The following is a 25,632-nucleotide window of genomic DNA, read 5'->3' as shown; positions in this document are numbered from 1 at the left end:
ATTGGGCCATATACAACGCTCTAAGTCAAGCTGAGATCCTACTTCGCGACCAACCGGTTCTGATCCAGTCAGACCGGAGGGGCTCATGTAAACCGCCAAGGTGGCACAAGGAGTAGGGTGGCGAGGGTAGAAGCCACCAGAATTCTTTGCTGGGCGGAGAATCAAGAAAGCGCACTGTCAGCAGTGTTCATTCCGGGAGCGACCTCCACCCGGGAGAGTGGGGACTTCATCAGGAAGTCTTCACGCAGTTTGCAAATTGATGGGAACTGCCTCAGGCGGACTGGATGGCGTCTCACCTCAATAAGAAGCTAAAAAAGGTATTATGCCAGGTCAAGGGACCCTCAGGCGATAGCTGTGGCCGCACTAGTAACACCGTGGGTGTTCCAGTCGGTCTAGGTATTTCCTCCTCTTCCTCTCATACCCAAGGGCTGAGAATTGTAATAAAAGCAGGAGGGAGAACAATATTCTTTGCTCCGGATTGGCCAAGAAGAACTTGGTACCCAGAACTACAAGAAATGATCTCAGAGGACCCATGGCCTCTGCCGCTCAGACAGGACCTGCTGCAGCAGGGGCCCTCTCTGTTCCAAGACTTACCGCGACGCCGGATCCTAAAGGAAAAAGGCATTCCGGATGAAGTCATTCCTACGCTGATAAAACTAGGAAGGATGTGACAGCAAAACATTATCACCGCATATGGCGAAAATATGTTGCTTGGTGTGAGGCCAGGAAGGCCACAACAGAGGAATTCCAGCGGGGTCGATTTCTGCACTTCCTACAGTCAGGAGTGACTATGGGCCTAAAATTGGGATCCATAAAAGTCCAGATTTCGTCTCTGTCTATTTTCTTTCAAAAAGAACTGGCTTCACTGCCTGAAGTTCAGACGTTTGTTAAGGGAGTGCTGCATATTCAGCCCCCCTTTTGTGCCTCCGGTGGCACCTTGGGATCTCAACGTGGTGTTGGATTTCCTAAAATCACATTGGTTTGAGCCACTTAAGACCGTGGAGTTAAAATATCTCACGTGGAAGGTGGTCATGCTGTTGGCCTTGGCTTCGGCCAGGCGGGTGTCAGAATTGGAGGCTTTGTCGTGTAAAAGCCCATATATAATTTTCCATATGGACAGGGCAGAATTGAGGACTCGTCCCCAAATTCTTCCTAAGGTGGTATCAGCGTTTCATGTGAACCAACCTATTGTGGTGCCTGCGGCTACTCGGGACTTGGAGGAGTCCAAGTTGCTGGACGTAGTCCAGGCCCTGAAAATCTATGTTTCCAGGACGGCTGAAGTCAGAAAAACTGACTCGCTATTTATCCTGCATGCACCCAACAAGTTGGGTGCTCATGCTTCAAAGCAGACTATTGCTCGCTGGATCTGTAGCACGATTCAGTTTGCACATTCTGCGGCTAGACTGCCGCATCCTAAATCAGTAAAAGACCATTCCACGAGGAAGGGGGCTCTTCTTGGGCGGCTGCCTGAGGGGTCTCGGCTTTACAACTTTGCCGAGCTGTCACTTGGTCGGGTTCAAACACTTTTGAAAAATTCTACAAGTTTGATACCCTGGCTGAGAAGGACCTTGAGTTTGCTCATTCGGTGCTGCAGAGTCATCTGCACTCTCCCGCCCGTTTGGGAGCTTTGGTATAATCTCCATGGTCCTTACGGAGTACACAGCATCCACTAGGACGTCAGAGAAAATAAGAATTTACTCACCGGTAATTCTATTTCTCATAGTCCATAGTGGATGCTGGGAGCCCGTCCCAAGTGCGGACTCTCTGCAATACATGTATATAGTTATTGCTTAACTAAAGGGTTATTGTTATGAGCCATCTGTTGAGTGAGGCTCAGTTGTTGTTCATACTGTTAACTGGGTATGGTTATCACAAGTTGTACGGTGTTATTGGTGTGGCTGGTATGAGTCTTACGCTGGATTCCAAATCCTTTCCTAGTAATGTCCGCTCTTCCGGGCACAGTTTCCCTAACTGAGGTCTGGAGGAGGGGCATAGAGGGAGGAGCCAGTGCACACCAGATATAGTACCTAATCTTTCTTTTAAGAGTGCCCAGTCTCCTGCGGAGCCCTTCTATACCCCATGGTCCTTACGGAGTACCCAGCGTCCACTACGGACTACGAGAAATAGAATTACCGGTGAGTAAATTCTTATTTTATTTAATTTGAGTGGGCTTAAGCGTGCCGGAAAGGGGCGCAGCTTAGCCATCACAGAGGAGTCAGCGCCATTTTCCTCAGATCCCCGCCAGGACTTGCATGATAGTAAGTTGGAGGAGGGGTGGGGGGGGGGCACAGTGTTTTTAATGCTATGTGGGTGTCATATAGCATTAGGTTTGATAATGGACGCATAATCACTTATATTACATAAATTCACTGTTTCCCTGTTTTTACCCACTATTGGTTAGTCGACATATGTCAGCAGGTGTGAGGGCTTTGTCTCAAGCTGCTGTGGGGATACCTGTCGGCTTTGCCGGCGCATGGCCGTACTTGATTCGGAAAATTAAATATTAGCAAATTGGTGTTTGTGTGCTTAACACAGTGAACACGATAGGGGAGATACAGGTGTTTGTGGACGCCCTGTCGGCATCAACGGTATTTCCTGGGTAAAATTTTTATCAGGCTGTTATTGCCTTGTACCTATATATATATATATATATATATATATATATATATTTATTGGTATATGTGGGGGGGAGTGTTATCAAATTGTATTTGTATGTTTCCCTCAGACCCCTGGGGGTTCCGGGATTATTTTTTGCCCGCTGACTATTCCTTACTGTCGACATTTACTAAGTTTCTGCCGACCATAACGTTCCTGGTAGATCCACATCCGGGGCATGTCAGTACATGGTCATACACATTCACAACACATTACTGGCACTAGGGACCTGACAGGTCTTGACAATCTACTCACGTATAGGTTATATCTATATGTGTATATATGTAGATATAGGTTTATATATGCATGGTTAGGATATGGGTGTTTTATTGTGTATTACATGATGTATATCCATGAATGCTGAAATAATGGTATTCTTATCACGTGCTGATTGCTCTGTTGATTAAGCTCTAGATTGGCCGTGACGAGTTGGTTTCGATACTCTCAAGGAGTCCGAATATTATTCTCTTCACAATGCAGAGAGAAAATTATGACAGTCAACTCCTGGTCGACGCAGAGCCCGGTTGCAAAGGATCATACACAGGCAGCTAAGTGAAATTTTATTTCTATACTTTGACCTTATTTGCACTGTATGCACTTGAGGGAGTGTTGTATTTGGGTAGGCATCCGATAGAATTACCCTACCCAGAGTGGGTAGGCTTGCCTATGGTTATTCTACCTTATAACATTACAGCAGGCTGCCACGTGACAGCTAAAGGTGTGACCGGAGAAATGCGGAGGATGTCTCCGGGAGATGCTGTAGGGAGGTACACAGCGGTTTGGTGAGCCCTCTGTTCAGTCACTCTCGGCGGATTCCACTGGTAAGTCTAACTTCGTGAGTTAGCCTTCTTCACAACGATTGGTGACGCTTTCTTTTGTGGGATGCAGTCATTTTAACCGGTTCGATACCGTCCTTTTTCCTTTTCTGTGTAGTCAGTGGAATGTGAAAAGGTAAGAGTTCTGTAGCCTTGTTAGTGTTACGTTCACTGTACTTGGAACTCCTGGAACTGGACGGATGAGCCCCAAGTACAGGAATGCAAAGCTGCAATGGATACGGAGCTCAGCAGCAACCCCTACAAAAACCTGACTCCGTTGTCTCACCCTCGTTGTCAGCCCACGCCTGCGTGACTATGGTTTCTTGGGCCCACGGCAGCCGCGTTTGAAGGGCGGATTAGGTCTGCCCAACTCCGATGCCCCCAGGTCTTAATGTGAGACAAGGCGTGAACCGAGACAGGGTGATGACAAGGGGAACCTCTAACTAAAGACAGACATACAGAGTTAGGGGCGCTACAGAACTTAAATAAAGTATGTGCGGCACAGCCGGCAGGATTCACAACAACAAAGGAAATGCTGTCCACAAGCCGACACAATACTGTTGTGTACCAGCGGTGACAGCATATGCAGAACCCTATGCAAAACACCAGTAACTAGAATTAAAGAATACAGCGGCCTCGGCCGACGGACGTGGCAAAGCCGCTACTCACGGAACCGGTACAAATACTGGCAAACGGACAGGAACCCCCAATGTTGCCGACACAGGTTCTCAGGACCAGGGGACAGGCAGAGTTCCAATGACTGAGCAGTGGACACCAAGGAACAGGATACCGAATCAGGATCAGGAATAGGCAAAGCCACTGGACTTCAGGACAGGAACACTTCCAAGCAAGAAGCTGGGTTAGACACGGGATCAGACACGGGATCAAGGCTGGAACCAGCTAGACAACAACTGCTAGACAGGAGCTCACAAACTGGACAGGGACTGGACATGAAATATCACCGGCGTCTGTGTATTGCACTGAACCAGAATATAACAGGGAGCCCTAATTAATTATGTCGTGCAGCTGCCCTGTTGCATGACTCCAACTGACAAGATGCAATTAACAGACAGGTGAGGCTGAACACATGGGAACAAGCTGCAATTACACAGACTTACCACCGGCAGCAAACAAGAGTTTTCTAAACCAGAGCAAAGGGAAATCCTGGCCTGCAAGAGAACTTAACACATAAAATATATAAACAGAAAACAGAAATGAACCACTACCTGTAGTTCATAACAGTACCCTCTCCTTAAGGGTGGCCTCCGGACACCCCATGACACCCACGGGGAACAGAAACAGAAGTATAACATAAAATACATAACCAAAATGCAAAGCAGGAATGAGCCACAGCCGTGGCTCATAACAGGTTCACAGTAGTGGATGTCGTTTTCTGTTTCCTCCACATCCACCACTTGTCGCTGAGTCTATCAGGCTGGTCCCCACTCCGGTGGGCACTCATCTACTATTTTTCAGTTGGTTCAAGAATAGACTAGGACCTGTGGGTTATTTATAGAATCCAAAGGGGAACATTCTGAGTTATGGTTGTTTCCCCTTACTGTTTTTTCTAATAGTTCTTGCCGTTCCACTCTGGAAGGAAAGATAGTACGCAACACCATACAGAGGTGTGTCACGATCAGGACATTGTCCGGTTGTCCCTGTATAAAGGTGCAAATCGTTGTTTCTCTCTGACTGTTCTTCGACACAGGGATTGGCTGTTGTTTCCAATGACACAGATGTCGGAGGTGGGTTTCAGAGTAGATAATGACCGGTTAAAGTTCGGTGTTTATCTATGTGAAAAGAGGTCTGAAGATCCAGAGTTGGATCGGCTTTACTGTGACACTTTATCAAGGTGTTCCGTTACTTAACCGGTTGGGTGCGGACTGAGAGGCCTTTTTTGGTGAGCGGCTCTAATGCCAGAGTAGTTTTCAAGAGACCAGTTGGAAATGTGGTCCGGGTCTCACCTGCACATGCACCTGAGTATAATCCTAACGGCCAGGACATCACTCCTGTGGTGTCTGCTCGGGTCGCTCCTTCTAGAGGGATGAAGGTTCGGGATCCGGGTGTAGATCCTGGTGTCCGTGCATACAGATCTCCGAGACGGAGAAGCAGTACTTGCGAGGAACGTGTTTCCAGGGAATAAGGTCGAGTTGGAAAGCTTGTCTGCTATAAACTTTCTTGAATTAAGAGTTAGTTTCGACAAACGTATTCTTCATGTTCTGCCCATGTTAGTTCTGCTAGACGACTTGTCAGCAGTGGCGTAAGTAAACCGCTATGGCGGAACAAGGAGCAAAGCGGCAATGGCAGAAGATGCACAGATTTGCTGTTGGGTGGAGAGTCTGGTAAACGCTATATTAGCAGTCTTCGTTCCGGAGGTGAATGACAGAGAAACAGATTTCCTCTGCTGCCGCGATCTCCATCCGGGAGAAATTGGGTCATCATTGAGAAGTTTTCACAGATGTGACAAGTCTTTGAGGATTGTCGCAATTGGATATGTTGGCGTCTCGCCTTAATGAGAGGCCTCAGGGATATTGTTCCAGGTCATGGGATGCTCAAGCTATAGCAGTGGACAACCTCGTGACAGCGTGGGTGTTTTTAGCCGGTCTATGTGGCCTCTCCGCTTTCATATATGTGGGATAAACAAAGGTTCAGGCGATCCTCTTGGATCCGGTCTAGCCAAGAAGGGTTTGCTACCCAGTTTTTCATGATTTACTCATAGAAGATTCCTGCCCTCTTCCTCTACGTGAGGATCTGTTACAACAAGATCAGGGCGTGTTTCAAGACTTACCGTGGCTGCGTCTGACGTTGTGGTGGTTGAATGCCATATCCTAAGCCGAAAGGGTGTTCCCAGTGAGGTCATTCCCTCAATTCTTCAGGCTAAGAAACAAGTAACGGCCTTACTTTACCACCGTAGTTGTCGTAACTATGTGTTTTGTTGTGTATCCAGGGGGGCTCCTATGGAAGACTTTCAGTTAGGTCATTCTTATCCATACTTTACAAACCGGTGTGGACGCAAGCCTAAAGTTGGGAGTGTGGCCTGATAATTTCTTTACAAAAATTTCTCTCTTGGCTTTGACATCAACAAGGCGGGTGTCGGAAGTGGTGGTTTTGTCTTACAAGAGCCTTGTTTGATCTTTCATGAGGATAGAGAGGAATTGGGAACTCGGTTAGTAGTTCTGCCAAGAGTGGTTTCTGGGTTTTGCAGAAATTGTCCTAATTTGATGCCGGTGGTTACTTGGGCATTAGCTGATTCAAATTCTCTCGATGTAGTCAGGGATTTGAATATTTAGGTCGCCAATTTAGCTCAGATTGGAGAAACAGGGGCTCTGTTTGTCTGATATGTTCCTAGTATGGTTTGGGTGACTGTGTTCTGCAGTCGGTTACACGCTGGATCTGTGATGCTATTTGGCATGTTCGTTCTACGGCTGGATTGCCATCACTGAAGTCGGTGGAGGCCCATTATACGGGGAAGATGGGCTCTTCTTGGCCGGATAACCGAGGAGTCTCGGCAGTTCAATTTTGCCGAGTGGTTACTTGGTCGGGTTCAAACGCTTTTGCTATACTCTACAAGTTTGATACCCTGGTCGAGGGGGACCTTTTGTTTGCTCAATCGGTGCTGCAGAGTCGTCCGCACTGTCCCGCCCGTTCTGGAGCTTTGGTATTGACCCCATGGTCCTTTTGGAGTCCCCAGCATCCTCTAGGACGTATGAGAAAATAGGATTTTAGTACCTACTGGTAAATCCTTTTCTCTTAGTCCGTAGAGGATGCTGGGCGCCCGTCCCAGTGTGTACTGTGTCTGCAGTTATTGCTTTTGGTTACACTCTAGTGGTGTTTCTTTTCTGTGAGACTGTTGCTGCCGATGTTCATGCCATGGCATGCGGTGTCTTATTATTGGTTGTGTTGGCACACAGGTTGTGTTACATATTCTCTCAGCATGTGGCTGTGTCTTTTTCATGCCGTAGGCTGGTTTTCTATTGAATGCCACGTTCTGCGGTATGTTCGTGGTGTGAGCTGGCATGACACTCGCCGTGTTTATAAATTCTTTCCTCGAAATGTTCATGCTCCCACATACAGATTCTGTGTCTCCAGGTAGTCTCGCTTCCCACTCCACTCCCTGTGAATACCTGCTTTTCACTGCTGCGTATTACCTGCCAGCCCTCCAGTACACCATGCACAGTTAACCGTGCTCCGGTTGCTACTTTGGGTTCCCTTGTACCCTGTGGGGTCGGCCAGTCTCCCTTCAGAGTTCTTCAGCCACTTCTTTGACTATCCGAGTTCTTCAGCCACGTCTTCTAATACTCAGGTTCCATTCATCTTCAGAGTTCTTCAGCCACGTCTTTAAATTTCTCATACGTCCTAGAGGATGCTGGGGTCACATCAAGAACCATGGGGTATAGATGGGATTCACAGGAGACATGGGCACTTTAAGACTTTCAAAGGGGTGTGAACTGGCTCCTCCCTCTATGCCCCTCCTCCAGACTCCAGTTTAGAATATGTGCCCAGGATGACTGGATGCACATGGAGGAGCTCTACTAAGTTTCTCTGAAAAGACTTTGTTAGGATTTTTATGTTCAGGGAGAACTGCTGGCAACAGTCTCCCTGCATCGTGGCACCTAGGGGAGAGAAGTCAGACCTACTTCTGTGAGTTTAATGGCTCTGCTTCTTTGGCTACAGGACACCATTAGCTCCTGACGGTCTGATCGCTAGGTACGCCTAGATGCTCGTTCCCAGAGCCAGAAGTCAGAAGACAGGTGAGTAGAAGAAGTTCAGAAGACTTCAGTGAAGGCTTTGAGGTACGCTGCCCGTCATGCTCCCACACTCATCGGCACTACAGGGCGCGGGGGGTGCCCTGGGCAGCATGTTATCCTCTAATAACTGCCTGGCAAGAGCGGGCTAAGTGCCAGGGCACTGTCCGGACCACCGCCAGTATAAAAAAGTTTTAAAAAAGAGCGGGTCTGAAGCGTGGCATTACGGGGGCGGGGCTTAGCCCTCACAGCACGGTGCCATTTTCTCTCCACAAGGCTGCTGGGACGATGGTCCTTCCTCACACTGCTGTAAATGTAACAGGGTGCAAAACAGGGGGTGTGGGGCACAGTGCTTTTGGTGCATTGTAAGTCATTTATAAAAGCGCTGCAGGTCTGGGACATTGTCTGCAGTGTTTTCAGACCAGGATTAGGTGCTGGGGTGTGAGCTGGCAATATCTCCTTCTGTGTCTCTCTGACAGGCTTTACTGTGGGTCTGTCCCCTATATGCCCAGTGTATCTGCGTGTGGTGGGTGCACATGTGTCGGCATGTCTGAGGCGGAGTGCTCTTCCCAGGAGGAGACTATGTTAGGACAAAAACGGCTGTGGGAGTGACCCTGTCGGCACCGCCGACAACTGATTGGGTGAATGTTTTGCGTGCTTTGAATGCAAATGTGGCTTGATAAATAAAAGATTGGATAAATCCGAGTCTCAGAACCAGGCTTGGAAGAAATCCGTAGAGGATGTGTTGTTTCAAGTCCAGACCCCCTCAGGGTCACAAAAACGTTCCTTTGCCCAGCTGGTAGACACGGATACCGACACGGACACTGATTCAAGTGTCGACTATAGTGATGCCAGATTAGATCCAAAACTGGCAAAGAGCATTCAGTACATGATTGTGGCTATAAAAGATGTATTACATATCACTGAGGACCCTACTGTTCCTGATACTAGGGTCTGTATGTATAAAGGGAAGAAACCCGAGGTAACATTTCCTCCCTCTCATGAACTGAACACGCTTTGTGAAAAGGTTTGGGAAAGTCCGGACAAAAAGTTTCAGATTCCCAAAAGGATTGTAGTGGCTTATCCATTTCCCTCTGGGGATAGAGAAAAATGGGAGTCACCCCCCATTGTGGACAAAGCTCTGTCACGGCTGTCCAAATAGGTGGCTCTCCCATCCCCTGACACGGCAGCCCTAAAGGATCCTGCGGATTGTAGGCAGGAAAATACATTGAAGTCCATTTATGTCACCATGGGTACGCTACTCAGACCAGCCATTGCATCTGCGTGGGTGAGTAGTGCTATCGAAAAATGGGCAAATAACTTGTCATCTGAAATAGATACCCTGGATAGGGATAGCATTCTTTTGACACTAGGTCATATCAGGGATGCTGCAGTCTACCTAAAGGAAGCTGCGAGAGATATTGGCCTCTTGGTATCATGGGCCAATGCCATGGGAGTCTCAGCTAGGAGAGCATTGTGGATTCATCAATGGAATGCTGATGTTGACTCTAAGAAAGCTATGGAGACTCTACCGTATAAAGATGGTGTTGTTTGGTGACGGCCTCGCTGATTTGGTATCTGTGGCTACCGTGGGTAATTTATCATTTTTACCTTATGTGCCTGCACCACAAAAGAAAGCACACCACTATCAGATGCAGTCCTTTCGGCCCAATAAATACAGAAAGGGCCGAGGGTCTTCCTTCCTTGCTACTAGAGGAAAGGGAAAAGGTAAACGATCACCAGCCGTGGCCGGTTCCCAGGAGCAGAAGTCCTCCCCAGCTTCTGCCAAGTCCACCGCATGACGCTTGGGCTCCTCTGCGGGAGTCCGCACCGGTGGGGGCGCATCTCAGGCTCTCAGTCAGTTCTGGGCTTGTTCAGCCCTGGACCCATGGGTTTTAGAAATAGTGTCCCAAGGGTACAAACTGGAGTTTCAAGACGTCCCCCCTCACCAATTTTTCAAATCAGCCTTACCAGCTTCTCTTCTAGACAGGGAGGTGGTATGCACCGCAATACAAAAATTGTGTCACAATCAAGTCATTGTCAGGGTTCCCCCGTCGCAACAGGGAGAAGACTTTTATTCGAGCCTGTTCATGGTATCGAAGCCAGACGGCTCAGTCAGACCAATCCTGAACCTCAAATCTCTCAATTTCTGTCTGAGAAAATTCAAATTCAAGATGGAATCTCTCCGAGCAGTGATCTCCAGTCTGGATGAAGGGGATTTTATGGTGTCAGTAGACATAAAGGATGCCTACTTACACGTCCCCATATATCCTCCACATCAGGCTTACCTGAGGTTTGCCGTTCAGGATTGTCATTACCAATTTCAGACGTTGCCGTTTGGTCTGTCCACCGCTCCGAGGGTTTTCACCAAAGTTATGGCAGAAATGATGGTTCTCCTGCGCAAGCAAGGAGTCACAATTATCCCATACTTGGACGATCTCCTGATAAAAGCGAGGTCCAAGGAACAATTACTGCAGAGCTTGACGCTCTCCCTGACAATTCTGCAACAACATGGTTGGCTCCTAAAACTTGCCAAAATCACAGTTGGTTCCAACGACAAGGCTTTCGTTCATGGTTATGATTCTGGAAAACAAGGGTTGATCTTGGATGCGCTAAACCGTGAATTGCAGCCTATGAGAAACCAATGGTACTTCACAATTTTACCATAACAATAAATCACCTACAAAAAATGATTCTCACAATGGCGCATATCACTAAATGAAGTACTTTCCTCATGGAATTTTTTGATAGATAATGGAATCCAATTTCTTATATCAAAGAATGGCGAGGTTCTCAATCGTACATCATGAGGAAATCCACTTAAAACTTCAAGAGTGTTTCACAATCATTGTTAACTCTTTTTCTGCGAGGTACATTGGGTTTCACAGGGAAAGAATGGGGTGTAGAAATGGATCTGGATCCAGGCACTAACAGGCAAAGCTTTAGCTGTCCCAGGATGTATTGGGGCCTCTTCTATAACCCCGCCTCCAGGCACTGTGAGTTCAGTTTCCTGTCTCAGGAACAAGACGCCACGAAGAAGGCAAACTCGAGGCCTCCCAACATGACCCTTTGCTCTGCTTCTGAACTTTTCTCTTAATGTATGATCGCCATGATTCTGGACACGGAATTGCAGAGAATTTATCTTCCAGTGGAAAAGCCTCTGGAAATTCAGAACCTGGTCAAACAGATTCTGAAGCCAGCAAGAGTGTCGATTCATCAATGCACTTGGTTGCTAGGGAAGATGGCGGCCTACAAGGCCATTCAGTTTGGCAGATTCCATGCCAGAGTGTTTCAGTGGGACCTATTGGACAAATGGTCTGGATTCCATCTGCACATGTACCGACAGATAATTCTGTCTTTCAAAACCAGAATCTCACTCCTGTGGTGGCTACACAGCTCTCACCTCCTAGAGGGATGCAGATTCGGGATCCAGGACTGGATCCTGGTGACCACGGATGCGAGTCTCCGAGGCTAGGGTGCAGTCACACAGGGGGAAAATTTCCAGGGAAAATGGTCAAGCCAGGAAGCTTGTCTACACATAAGCATTCTGGAGTTAAGGGCCATTTACAACGGCCTTCTACAAGCAGAACAGCTTCTTCGCGATCTGCCGGTCTTGATTCAGTCGGACAACATAACAGCAGTGGCATACATAAACCGCCAGTGCGGAACGAAGAGCAGAGCGGCAATGGCAGAAGCCACAAAAGTTTTCCGCTGGGCGGAAAGGCATGTAAGCGCTCTGTCAGCGGTCTTCATTCTGGGTGTAGACAACTGGGAAGCAGACTTCCTCAGCAGACACGCTCTCCATTCAGGAGAGTGGGGTCTTCATCAAGAGGTCTTTGCAGAAGTGACAAGTCTTTGGGGAATTCCTCAAATAGACATGATGGCATCTCGCCTCAACAAGAAACGTCCGAGATATTGTTCCAAGTCGAGGGACCCTCAAGCAAAAGCAGTGGATGCCCTAGTGACACCATGGGTGTTTCAGTTGGTATATGTGTTCCCTCTGATTCCGCTCATTCCAAAAGTGATAAAGATCATAAGAAGAACAAGGGTTCATGCACTCCTCATTGTTCCAGACTGGCCAAGGAGGGCCTGGTATCCAGTTCTTCAGGAATTGCTCATGGGAGATCCCTGGCCTCTTCCTCTACGAGAGGATCTGTTACATCAGGGGCCGTGCGTGTACCTGTTAGGTTCCTGGTGCTCAGAACAAGGGAGATGTTGCGTAGTGAGTCCCGAGCACCAGAACGTGATGCTGAAACAAGGTGTGGTGTGGAAATAGCCTTTAGCACCCTACCTCCGTTGTTTTACCCGTGTGGTCAGTTCACGCCTGAGTGACTATGGTTTCTTGGGCCCACGGCAGCTGCGTTTGAAGGGCAGATTATGTCTGCCCAACTCCGATGCCCCCAGGTCTTAGCGTGAGACAAGGCGTGAACCGAGACAGGATAATAACAAGGGGACCTCTGACTAAAACAACAGAAAGCTAGGGGCTACTAACTACCCTAAAACTAAATATATGTGCGGCACGCCGCCAAAGGAAAAGAACAACAAAGGAAATGCTGTCCACACGCCGACACAATACTTTTGCGTACCGGCGGTGACACCATAAGCAGAACCCTCTGCAAAACACCAGTAACTAAATATAACCAAAGAATACTGCGGCCTAGGCCGATGGACGCGGTAAAGCCACTACTCACGGAACCGGTACAAATACTGGAAAACGGGCAGGAACCCCCAATGTAGCCGACACAGACTCTCAGAACTGGAGGACAGGCAGAATCCCAAACAACAGACCGGTGAACAAGCCAGATATTCGACCAGGCACAGACAAAGCCACAGGACTTCTGGACAGGAATGCTTCACGGCAGGACACGGAATCAGACACAGGAACTGACACAGGAACTGATACTCAGGAATCGACACTGGAAGCAGCTAGACAGACACTGCTAGACAGGAGCTCAGGAACTGGCAGGGACTAGCTCAGAACTCAAGAACTCTGGAACCCTGGAAATATCACCAGCGTCTGTGAATTGCACTGAGCCAGCATATAACAGAGAGGCCTAATTAATTATGTCGTGCAGCTGCCCTGTTGCATGACTCCAAACTGACAAGATGCAATTAGCAGACAGGTGAGGCCAACCACATGGAAACAGGCTGCAATTACATAGACTCACCACTGACAGCAAACAATAATCTTCTAAACCAGAGCAAAGGAAAATCCTGGCCTGCAAGAGAACTCTAAACATAAAATAGGAATGAACCACTACCTGTGGTTCATAACAGTATCCTCTCCTTAAGGGTGAGCTCCGAGCACCCCATGACACCCACGGGGAACATAAACAGAAGTATAACATAAAATACATAACCAAAATACAAAACAGGAATGAGCCACAGCCGAGGCTCATAACATTACCCCCCCCCCCTTGAAGAGGGGTCAAAGGACCCCAAAATTCAGACTTTCCAAAACAAGGGATACAAAAAAAAACCTGACACACTGGTCTAACAGAAACAAGCTGTGGCAACAGCTTGTAACGGTGCCCCCCCCTGGACAATGGTCACTGGACCCAAGACAAGGGGGGAAAAAATCTTTATTTTTTTTATATCAAGGCAAGAGTCAATAATTATTTCTTTTTCTTCTTCTTTTTACAAAGCTCTTGAGTTCTGACCAAGGTAATTCCCCAAACATTGTCTGAACTGATGGTACCTCCCAGCAAGGCTGGGTTCAAATCAGAGATTTGTTTCTTAACCTTGGGAGCTAAACTTTCAGGCAAAGTACTACTATTAGAAGAAGACAAAAAAGCACATCCTGCAGTCAAAACAATGGGCTGAGACTCTTGTGCCGAGTTTACAGTATACGGTGGACTCTCAGCATATAAGACGGGTGACCTAGAGGAACCTGAACCAATTTCTTTGGAACCATATCTCTTAATAACTGCATCACTGAATGCCGGGGGATCCTGAAGAATGGGATCTTCAGCTTTCATTAGGCTGGTTGCCCACTCAAAAGGCTCTCCTCTAAAGGAATATATCAGACAGAGCACAAGGTTCTCTGAAGTGATGCCCAGAAATGGTCTAGACAACAAAATGGTGTAAAAGTGTTTGTAAAGCGCTAGAAATTGTACTAAGTCCCCATCAAAGATTATAGATGTTGAGATATCAACAGAGTCAGGATCTGCTTCCTTCCCATCTGACTGACTAGAGTGCTTTGCTAGGACCTGGTCACTATTGACCTTACTTGAGGCTGAGACTTTCTGAACCCCACCTGGGGCAGTGGCCTTCTGAACCCCACCTGGGGCAGTGGCCTTCGGGAACCCCGCTGGGGCAGTGGCCTTCGGGAACCCCGCTGGGGTCAGCACCTCGTATTCTTTTACTGGGACCGGGCCGTCGGCCTCCCTCTCTGGGAGCGAGCCGACGGCCTCCCTCTCTGGGACCGAGCCGTCGGCCTCCCTCTCTGAGTCGATAATTATCGAAACTTCTCCCGGGACTATGACTTCTGGGACTATGACTTCCGGGACTTTTGCTGAAGCTATAACCTTCAGAACCTCCACTAACGCTATGCCTCTTAAGTTCTTTACTGGGGAAGCGACCTCTAGACCCTTCTTTGGGGCTGCGTCTCTCGAGACCCCACTTGGGGATATTACTTCAAAGATCCCTTCTGGGGTTTTGCTTCTCGAGTTCCCTTCTAGAACTATGGTTTTAGATACCTTCTCTGGAGTTATGCTTTTCAAGTCCCTACCTGGGGTAACAGCTTTAGAGACCCCTTCTGGTATTGACACCTGAGCTAAAATATTCGATGTCCCTCTATAACCTAGAGCACCAGGTACCGCTCCAGGACTCTGGGCATCGGGCGCCACTCCAGGACCCTGGGCATCGGGCGCCACTCCAGGACCCTGGGTACCGGGCGCCGCTCCAGGACCCTGGGTACCGGGCGCCGCTCCAGGACCCTGGGTACCGGGCGCCGCTCCAGGACCCTGGGTACCGGGCGCCGCTCCAGGACCCTGGGCACCGGGTGCCACTCCAGGACCCTGGGCAACGGGCGCCTCTCCAGGACCCTGGGCACCGGGCGCCGCTCCAGGACCCTGGGCATCAGGCGCCGCTCCAGGACCCTGGGCATCGGGCACCGCTCCATGACCCTGGGCATCGGGCACCACTCCAGGACCCTGGGCATCGGGCACCACTCCAGGACCCTGGGCATCGGGCACCACTCCAGGACCCTGGGCATCGGGCACCACTCCAGGGGTTTGCAACTCTGTTTCCACAGGAAAATTAAGAGAGAGGAGAGAAACATTCTCCTTTGGTTCCTGAATCTATAATGGGGCTCCCTAGCCCAAGGACCCCAATTATAAGACAGAGTGCTTTTTAGTGTGGGTTGTGTGACAAGTACCTCCGCGCCACAGTAGAGACAGGAGTAAGTCTTGTATCCTGACTAAACTTGGCCAGAGGGCAGGACTTGTGGCCACACTTTGGCTTGCGCAACTCACAGGTCTGCAAATAGTGGCCTAAACCCACACAATATAGGCATAAATCTAAGTTTCTGCGACGCAGACGCTCCTCCTCTGAGAGCCTGGGCCGCAGAAAACTTTCAAACTTTTTCTCTCTAATTGAACCAGAGGATTCTCTTGTCACAATATTGTGAGCAAGAGTCTCTTTAGAGGTAGATGAACTCTCCATAACTTCTGGCAAGATAAGCAAAATTTTAGTCGGAGGGTTTTGCAGTTGCTTTAAGGATTGTTGCAAAACTTCCAGTCGCTCAGGTCTCAAAGCACTGAAAGCAGAGTTCAGGGCTGAGAGAGACGCCTGTAGGGCTTGCATAGTTGGCATAGGAGGATTTTAAACTAGACAAGACAAGACTAAACTAGACTAGACAAGACTAAACTAGACTAGACTAAACTAAACTAGTCAAGACAGGACTGGATTTTTAAACACCGGACTGGATTCTAGACAGGACTGGATTCTAAACACCGGACTGGATTCTGCACACTGAACTCTAGACAGGACAGGATTCTAGAAAAGACACTGGACTGGGCCAAAAAAGAAAAAGTTTTATTTCTTTTTTGTAGTAGGGCTGGTGATAATGTTAGGTTCCTGGTGCTCAAAACAAGGGAGATGTTGCGTAGTGAGTCCTGAGCACCAGAACGTGATGCTGAAACAAGGTGTGGTGTGGAAATAGCCCCTAGCACCCTACCTCCATTGTTTTACCCGTGTGGTCAGTTCACGCCTGAGTGACTATGGTTGCTTGGGCCCACGGCAGCCGCTTTTGAAGGGTGGATTATGTCTGCCCAACTCCGATGCCCCCAGGTCTTAGTGTGAGACAAGGCGTGAACCGAGACAGGATAATAACAAGGGGACCTCTGACTAAAACAACAGAAAGCTAGGGGCTACTAACTACCCTACAACTAAATATATGTGCGGCACGCCACCAAAGGAAAAGAACAACAAAGGAAATGCTATCCACACGCCGACACAATACTTTTGCGTACTGGCGGTGACAGCATAAGAAGAACCCTCTGCAAAACACCAGTAACTAAATATAACCAAAGAATACTGCGGCCTAGGCCGACGGACGCGGCAAAGCCGCTACTCATGGAACCGGTACAAATACTGGCAAACGGGCAGGAACCCCCAATGTAGCCGACACAGACTCTCAGAACTGGAGGACAGGCAGAATCCCAAACGACAGACCGGTGAACACCAAGAAGCCAGATATTCGACCAAGCACAGACAAAGCCACAGGACTTCTGGACAGGAATGCTTCACGGCAGGACACGAAATCAGACACAAGAACTGACACAGGAATCGACACAGGAACTGACACTCAGGAATCGACACTGGAAGCAGCTAGACAGACACTGCTAGACAGGAGCTCAGGAACTGGCAGGGACTCGCTCAGAACTCAAGAACTCTGGAACCCTGGAAATATCACCAGCGTCTGTGAATTGCACTGAGCCAGCATATAACAGAGAGGCCTAATTAATTATGTCGTGCAGCTGCCCTGTTGCATGATTCCAAACTGACAAGATGCAATTAGCAGACAGGTGAGGCCAACCACATGGAAACAGGCTGCAATTGCACAGACTCACCACTGACAGCAAACAATAATCTTCTAAACCAGAGCAAAGGGAAATCCTGGCCTGCAAGAGAACTATAAACATAAAATAGGAATGAACCACTACCTGTGGTTCATAACAGTATCCTCTCCTTAAGGGTGAGCTCCGAGCACCCCATGACACCCACGGGGAACATAAACAGAAGTAGAACATAAAATACATAACCAAAATACAAAACAGGAATGAGCCACAGCCGTGGCTCATAACAGTACCAAGACTTACCGCGGCTTCGTTTGATGGCTTGGAGGTTGAGCGCAGGATCCTAGCCTGAAAGGGTATTCCCGGTGAAGTAATTCCCACACTGCTTCAGGCTAGAAAAGAGGTAACGGCGAAACATTATCACCGTATTTGGAGAAAATATGTGTCTTGGTGTGAATCCAAGGAGGCTCCTACGGAAGAATTTCAGCTGGATCGTTTTCTCCATTTTCTGAAAGCAGGGGTGGATGCAGGCCTAAAGTTAGGCTCAATTAAAGTACAAATTTCGGCCTTGTCAATTTTCTTTCAAAAAGAATTGGTTTCCCTTCCAGAAGTTCAGACTTTCGTGAAAGGCATGCTGCACATCCAACCTCCCTTTGTGCCCCCGGTGGCACCATGGGATCTTAACGTGGTGTTGCAGTTCCTGCAATCTCATTGGTTTGAACCTTTACGTAAGGTAGAGTTGAAATTCGTCACTTGGAAAGTGATCATGCTGTTGGCCTTGGCCTCTGCAAGGCGGGTGTCTGAATTGGTGGCTTTGTCTCACAACAGCCCATATTTGATCTTCCATGAAGATAGAGCGGAGTTGAGAACTCGTCAGCAATTTCTGCCTAAAGTGGTGTCACCATTTCACATGAACCAACCTATTGTGGTGCCAGTGGCTACTGACGCCTTTGAGGAATCAAAGTCTCTAGATGTGGTCAGAGTTTTGAAAATTTATGTAGCCAGAACGGCTCAGATTAGGAAAACGGAGGCTCTGTTTGTCCTGTATGATCCCTACAAGATTGGGGCTCCTGCTTCCAAGCAGACTATTGCACACTGGATCTGTAATATGTTTCGTCAAGCTCATTCTACGGCTGGATTGTCGTTACTGAAATCGGTGAAGGTCCATTCTACCAGAAAAGTGGGCTCATCATGGGCGACCTCTTGTTTGGTCAATCGGTGCTGCAGAGTCATCCGCACTCTTCCTCCCGTTCTTGAGCTTTGGTATAAACCCCATGGTTCTTGAAGTGTCCTCAGCATCCTCTAGGACGTAAGGAGAAAATAGGATTTTAATACCTACCGGTAAATCCTTTTCTCTTAGTCCGTAGAGGATGCTGGGCGCCCGTCCCAGTGCGTACTGTATCTGCAGATATTGGTTATGGTTACACGCGTGTTGTGTTGCGGTTATAGTCAGCCTGTTGCGGTAATTCATGCCGTTGCATGCATTGGGTTGAATGCCATGTTGTTCGGCATGTTTGAGGTGTGAGCTGGTATGTATCTCACCTTAGTTTAAATCAAAATAAATCCCTTTTCCTCGAAATGTCCGTCTCCCTGGGCACAGTTCCTATAACTGAAGCCTGGAGGAGGGGCATTAAGGGAGGAGCCAGTTCACACCCCTTTTAAAGTCTTAAAGTGCCCATGTCTCCTGCGGATCCTGTCTATACCCCATGGTTCTTGAAGTGTCCCCAGAATCCTCTACGGACTAAGAGAAGAGGATTTACTGGTAGGTATTAAAAGCCTATTTATCTGTTATATTAGGAATATGCAGTTTATTTGGTTATACTTTGTTCAATGTGTGTGATTGTATGCCAGAGTGTTAGTAACATAGTTACATCAGTTCATTGTAATGTAAGTGTCCCAGCTGTACAATCAGATGTCATTAGGAAGAGTAGGTAAGTAGTAAACAGGTTATGTATGGAGCTGCAGGTAATCTGATCTTATGCACCCCATTGAGTACAGGAGCCCAGACACCTCGTCTCCACTCCTCTGTGACCTCCCGACTGACCAGTTTGTGTGATGAACAGGGGAGGGTGTAACAAGAGGAGTGAGCTCTACTGGTGAGGGAGAGATCTGCACAGAAGGTCAGAGAGTGGATGTACCTCTGAAGTGCAGACACTGACTAGGCATTGCGGTGCCGTCAGTGGCGAGAATCCGTGGCAAAGGACGCTGTGTGAGATGGTGTTTTAGGGCAGGAGACACCAGAATACTGCCAGTGTGTAACAGCAGGAGATCGCAGTCATCTGTAATCCTAAACTAATGTGGGGACTTAGTAAGATACCATCCTGGCTTGTAATTGTTAATGTTATTGTGTACTGGGTGTGTATATTTACAATAAAGGGCATTTGCCACTTTACTAAACTGTTTACCTGAGTGATCAGAGAATCTGTATCCTCACAATTACACTTGTACTTTGTAGTTAAATTGTGTTTAATATCTTTCCCACAGATAGGTCAGCAGTGGCAAATCGTAAATTCTGGTCTGGATTCATTGAATTGTATCACGAGAATGAGTGCCTGTGGCACGTAAAAAGCGTAGACTATGTCAACAGGACCAAGAGGAATCGGGCATAAGAACCGATTATCAGATACAGTAGAGCCAGGAACAGCGCTGCAGACCTAAATTGGGTAAAGAAGAGGATCGCAAATTTCCGAAGTGTTTTTGTAGGAGCACAAGAAGTACATGGAATCGCAACGTTCAGGAGCCGGGACGGATGAGGGTTACAAGCCAACACTAGTATTATGACCTCATGAAATTCACTTTAGAGCAAGAGCCAAGGATAAGGTCATGGTGTAATCTGGATCCGGATTCTCCTACTCTTGTGGAAGAGGAGGCATCGGAGAGTCTAGATCTGGTAAGTACACACACATTTGTATTGTATTGTACACACACATATTTACATGGAGATCATTTTTGTTTTATATTGCAGAATATTACACCAAAACTGGAAGTGGAGCCTTCTATGAGTGAGGCAACTGAAGTGGATGACCCAACCCCATAGCCCCGACCGCCGAAATAGCGGAGGTCATCTAAGAAGCCCACTTCTGCCCCGCCAACAGTTTTTTACTGACGCTGAGGAGGTTCTTAATAAGCCCCCTGGACTTGGAGCAAACTTTTGGCAATTACATCATGGCGGAGATGCGACTGATGAAGGATGATCAAAAGAAGATCTACAAGCGTCTGGTTCTTGATGCTACCTCATGCACAAAAACATAAGAGGGAGGAGCCAGCCCACACTGTTAAACTCTTAAAGTGCCAATGGCTCCTGGTCGACCCATCTATACCCCATGGTACTAATACCCCAGCATCCTCTAGGACGTAATAGAAATATATATACACACACAGCAGAAGGGAATATGGAATTCAGAGGAAATCACATGATGTAATTGCAGCTTCCTGACAGGCCACCGCCCCCACTCCACATGAATGCACTGATATAAAATGTCTGCCACTATTTATTTACACAGAGAGACCCCCTGTAATGTCACCCCACTATTCTAATGAGCTGTCAAAGTCAGACATAGCCCAAATCACAAGTACATATAGTCATTATTGGTGGTTCTGGGCTCCGGCCAGTTCAAGGGAAATCGTACAGTCACAATGGCAGCGTGTGTACCCACCTTTACACACCAGACAAGATATTTATACACAGCAACACTGATATTATGTGGACACAAAAGTAACAATACAATGACACATTAACAGGAAATTGTTTCTGTCTCCATAGCGACAATTATCTGATAAGATAATACACAGACAGATAAAAATCTTTTGTTTTTAAATGACTTTATTTCATATCTTTAATACACATATTTTTGTCCATCTATATTTCAAACTTCAAAAAATACTTTACTCTGCACAACATGGATAAAATATCCTTTAAAGCACAGAAACAATTCAGGTTATGTTTTAGTATTGCAGGTAAGTAAAACAGATACATGTCAGGAGAGCCAAAAGCCTCAGGGGGACATTCAGACCCAGCTGCAATAGCTGCCCGCACATTGCTGTTGCATCCCATAGGGGTGAACTCGGGATGGGCCAGGACCATTTTCCAGAGTGCACCTCATATCTCATCTTTTCCAAGTTACTATAAATGATGAGATCGGTAGCACCACTACTTTCAGGATTATTATACAGGACACATATAAAGGCTGACACAGCAAATAATAAATTATCACATACAAGGGATTAACTAGAAATAAGGAAGCATAATCATCATTAGGTCTAATTACCAACAGGTTCTGTGCGGGACCCATACACCTCTTTACTGCCTCCAGCAGCCCCTGGTACTGCACTGTGGACAACCGCCCTGTCTCCCCCTCTGACACCTCAGCGCTGCTTGGGGACAAGATTACCCACTTTCACACTGCCTCCTGCAGCCCCGCTACTGTACTACTGCCACCCACCTTGTCTCTCCCCACTTCTGCCACCCACCCTGTCTCTCCCCACTACTGCCACCCGTCCTATCTCCCCCTACTGACACCGCCCTGTCTCCCCCCCACTACTGATGCCGCCCTGTCTCCACCCACTACCCTGTCTCCCCCCCACTACTGCCACCCACCCTGTCTCCCCCCCACTACTGCTACCCATCCTGTCTCCCCCTCTGACACCTTAGTGCTGCTTGAGGACAAGATTGCTCGCACAGACACTGCCTCCTGCAGTCCCTACTACTGCCACCACCGTGTCCTCCTTCCCTCTGCCACCTCAGTGATGATTGGGGACAATATTACCCACAGACAGTGCCTCCGGCAGCCCCCGCTACAGCACTAGTGCCACCCACCCTATCTCTCCCCTGACATCTCAGCACTGCTTGGGGTTTCTTGGTACTGCTGGTAACAGTCTTTCATCTGCAGATGGAAGAAAGTGAGCAGGGCAGTAAGGAGGCAGAAGCTGCTCCTGGTACCACGGACCCTGGTCATGTAGGGCTGGAGAGTCAGTAAACAGATTATGTAGTAGAGCAGGGATGACCAACCAATCAGAGACAAAGACCCTAATAAAATGTGTTAGGTACGTCAAAGAGCCGACATCGAGCCAAAGGCGCACATGCAAAAATGGGGTGTGGACTTGTGCCTTCCATGCCACGCCCCTGGTATAAAATACATTGAAAAAGCCACTTCCACATAAAATAATTGTAAAAGCCGGATCCACATATATTGAAAGATTCAGATTCACATAATACACTTCAGCTCCCCCATGTGTCACTCCAACCAGCACCCTCCTGTCACTCCAACCAGCACCCTCATGTGTCACTTCAGCTTCCCCCAATTTATGCCATTGCAGCAGCCCCTTATGTGTACTTTGTTTGCTTGTGGGTGTCTCATCTCTAATATCTGGCTCCCTCAGTTCTAAGTCCCCGTAGTGCTGCTGCATGTTTTTCTGGAGAGCAGTGGTTACCGGATCTGTTTTGGTCATGTGACTTTGTGTTAGGAGCCACATTTGAAGAAAGAAAGCGCCACAGGTTGGCCACCGCTGTAGTAGAGTCACCATCTTACAGGCAGCCGGTAAGGGAGCAGAGAATGGGTGTTATGTGGCAGGAACGGGCTGATTAGGTAACAGCCTGGCTGCTTCATTCTGTACAAGCTACAAGTGGTGCAATTCTTCTGCTGGGAGACCCAGGTAGAGGATATTACAGTGGCCTATGTGTGATGATACAAATGTATGTATAATTGTATGTCTGGCTATGTTCATCAGATAAGGATCTGATTGTGGCTGTTACCTGATGTCTAAGTGTCACTCCACCATCCAGGACACCAAGATTCTGCACAGGATCAGCATTTTGTAACTCTGAACCCCCAAGTGTAAGTCTGTTTGGTAGGCAAAGCTGAGCTGTAGCCCTGCCCTTTGTTGGTGAGCTTCTATCATTAGGACCTGTTTCACCAGCACTGAGTCACAGCCAACTGGCATCACCCACACCTGGAGCTCAGCTAGACATTAGGATTGGTATTGGGTTCTCAGTAACGGAGCAAAAGACAGGTCATCGGCATAGCAGTGGAAAACGAGGACATGACATCTGATTGTTTCACTTAGCGGTAGCATGTATATTGCAAGAAGCATGGGAGATAGGATAAAAACCTTGTAGAACGTTACATGGCAATGATAAGTACACACCAGAAGAATAAAATGGTTCCTCACCTGAGCTTATTTCTCAGAACATGGAAATAACCTCTCACCTGTGTGACTTCGCTGATGTTTAACAAGTTGTGATTTCTGTGAAAAACATTTCCCACACTCAGAGCAAGAAAATGGATTCTCACCTGTGTGACTTCTCTGATGTGTAACAACTTGTGATTTCCGTGAAAAACATTTCCCACACTCAAAGCAAGAAAATGGCTTCTCACCTGAGTGAATTCTCTGATGTGTAACGATGTGATTTACGTGAAAAAACATTTCCCACACTCAGAGCAAGGAAATGGCTTCTCACCTGTGTGAATTCTCTGATGTTTAACAAGCTGTGATTTGTATGCAAAACATTTCCCACACTCAGAACATGGAACTGGATTCTCACCTGTATGACTTCTCTGATTTTTATTATTATTATCCTTTATTTATATGGCGCCACAAGGGTTCCGCAGCGCCCGATTACAGAGTACAAGTGCACATAAAAAATAGGAAAACAGTGACTTACAGTTGAATACAATATAGGACAAGTACAGGGCAACTAAGCATAACTACACCAGTACACATAGAGATAAGTTCCAGGTGGTCAAAAAACTGTGGGATCTGGGCAGTTGAGGATTATTAAAGTAAGAAAAGTATAAGCACATGAGGGAAGAGGGCCCTACTCGTGAGAGCTTACATTCTAAGGGGAGGGGTAGACAGACAGGGATGACACAGATGGGGTACATAGAGAGCGTGGAACAGAGGGTTATGTTGAGATTTGGCTAGGTTTGGTAAAGAAATGGGTTTTAAGAGCCCGTTTGAAGTTTTGTAGAGAGGTGGAGAGTCTGAGGGGGAGAGGTAAAGAATTCCAGAGAAAAAGGGAGCAGCACGTGAAAAATCTTGGAGATAGGAGTGGGAGGAAGTAATCAGAAGACAGGAAAGACGGCGTGCATTAGCAGTGCCCTGATGTGTAACAAGTTGTGATTTCTGGGTAAAATAAATCCCACACTCAGAGCAAGAAAATGGCTTCTCACCTGTGTGACTTTTCTGATGAATAACAAGAGCTGATTTGTATGCAAAACATTTCCCACACTCAGAACATGGAAATGGCCTCTCACCTGTGTGACTTCTCTGATGTACAACAAGATCTCATTTGTATGCAAAACATTTCCCACACTGAGAACATGGAAATGGATTCTCACCTGTCTGACTTCTCTGATATTTAATAAGACTTGATTTGTGTGCAAAACAGTTCCCACACTCAGAACATGGAAATGGCCTCTCATCTGCCTTAGCTGGTTGATGGGTAATAAGGTTTGTGTTCTGTGTAAAACATTTGGCATCTATAGAACAGGGAAACACTGTATCTACTGTCAGAGCTGTAACAGATGTCCAATATCATAGTGATCAGGAGAACATTTCCCAGGATCAGAGGGACCAGCTGATAGAGCTGGATGTATAATTGGGGTAATGGGGTTAGCTCCTGGAGAATCCTGTCTACTGTCATTATCTTTTACGTCACAATCCGGGGATAACATTAGATTTCCTTCTGAGATATTCCTGCTTGTGTGTCCATCTGCTGGAAATAAAACACATTATGGAAAAGTGAAATTTTCTGTAACAATATTAATCTTGCAAAGAATAGGAGAAGACGACTCTCTGGGACACTTAATTGTAAATGTGTGTGTATAATAATAAGATTTTACTTACCGGTAAATCTATTTCTCGTAGTCCGTAGTGGATGCTGGGGACTCCGTAAGGACCATGGGGATTAAACGGGCTCCCCAGGAGACAGGGCACTTTAAGAAAGAATTTGGATTCTGGTGTGTTCTGGCTCCTCCCTCTATGTCCCTCCTCCAGACCTCAGTTAGAGAAACTGTTCCTGGAAGAGCTGACAGTACAAGGAAAGGATTTTGGAATCCAGGGCAAGACTCATACCAGTCACACCAATCACACCGTATAACTTGTGATAAACATAGCCAGTTAACAGTATGAACAACAACGGAGCATCAGATCAACCCTGATGCAACCATAACATAACCCTTATTTAAGCAATAACTATATACAGGTATTGCAGAAGAAGTCCGCACGGACTACGAGAAATAGATTTACCGGTAAGTAAAATCTTATTTTCTCGAATGTCCTAGTGTATGCTGGGGACTCCGTAAGGACCATGGGGATTATACCAAAGCTCCCAAACGGGCGGGAGAATGCGGATGACTCTGCAGCACCGAATGAGCAAACACAAGGTCCTCCTCAGCC

General features: G+C 47.3%; 1 pseudogene; it reads right to left on the bottom strand.

Annotated features, from left to right (window-relative positions):
- Nucleotides 1–23,367: 23,367 nt before the first annotated feature.
- On the bottom strand, nucleotides 23,368–23,753 carry LOC135057019 (gastrula zinc finger protein XlCGF71.1-like; annotated as a pseudogene).
- Between the last annotated feature and the right edge of the window lie 1,879 nt (nucleotides 23,754–25,632).

Source organism: Pseudophryne corroboree, chromosome 3 (genome assembly GCF_028390025.1).
Source record: "Pseudophryne corroboree isolate aPseCor3 chromosome 3, aPseCor3.hap2, whole genome shotgun sequence".
Lineage (NCBI taxonomy): Eukaryota > Metazoa > Chordata > Amphibia > Anura > Myobatrachidae > Pseudophryne > Pseudophryne corroboree.
Note: the sequence above shows the minus strand (reverse complement) of the source record. Positions and strands in the feature narration are given on the sequence as shown.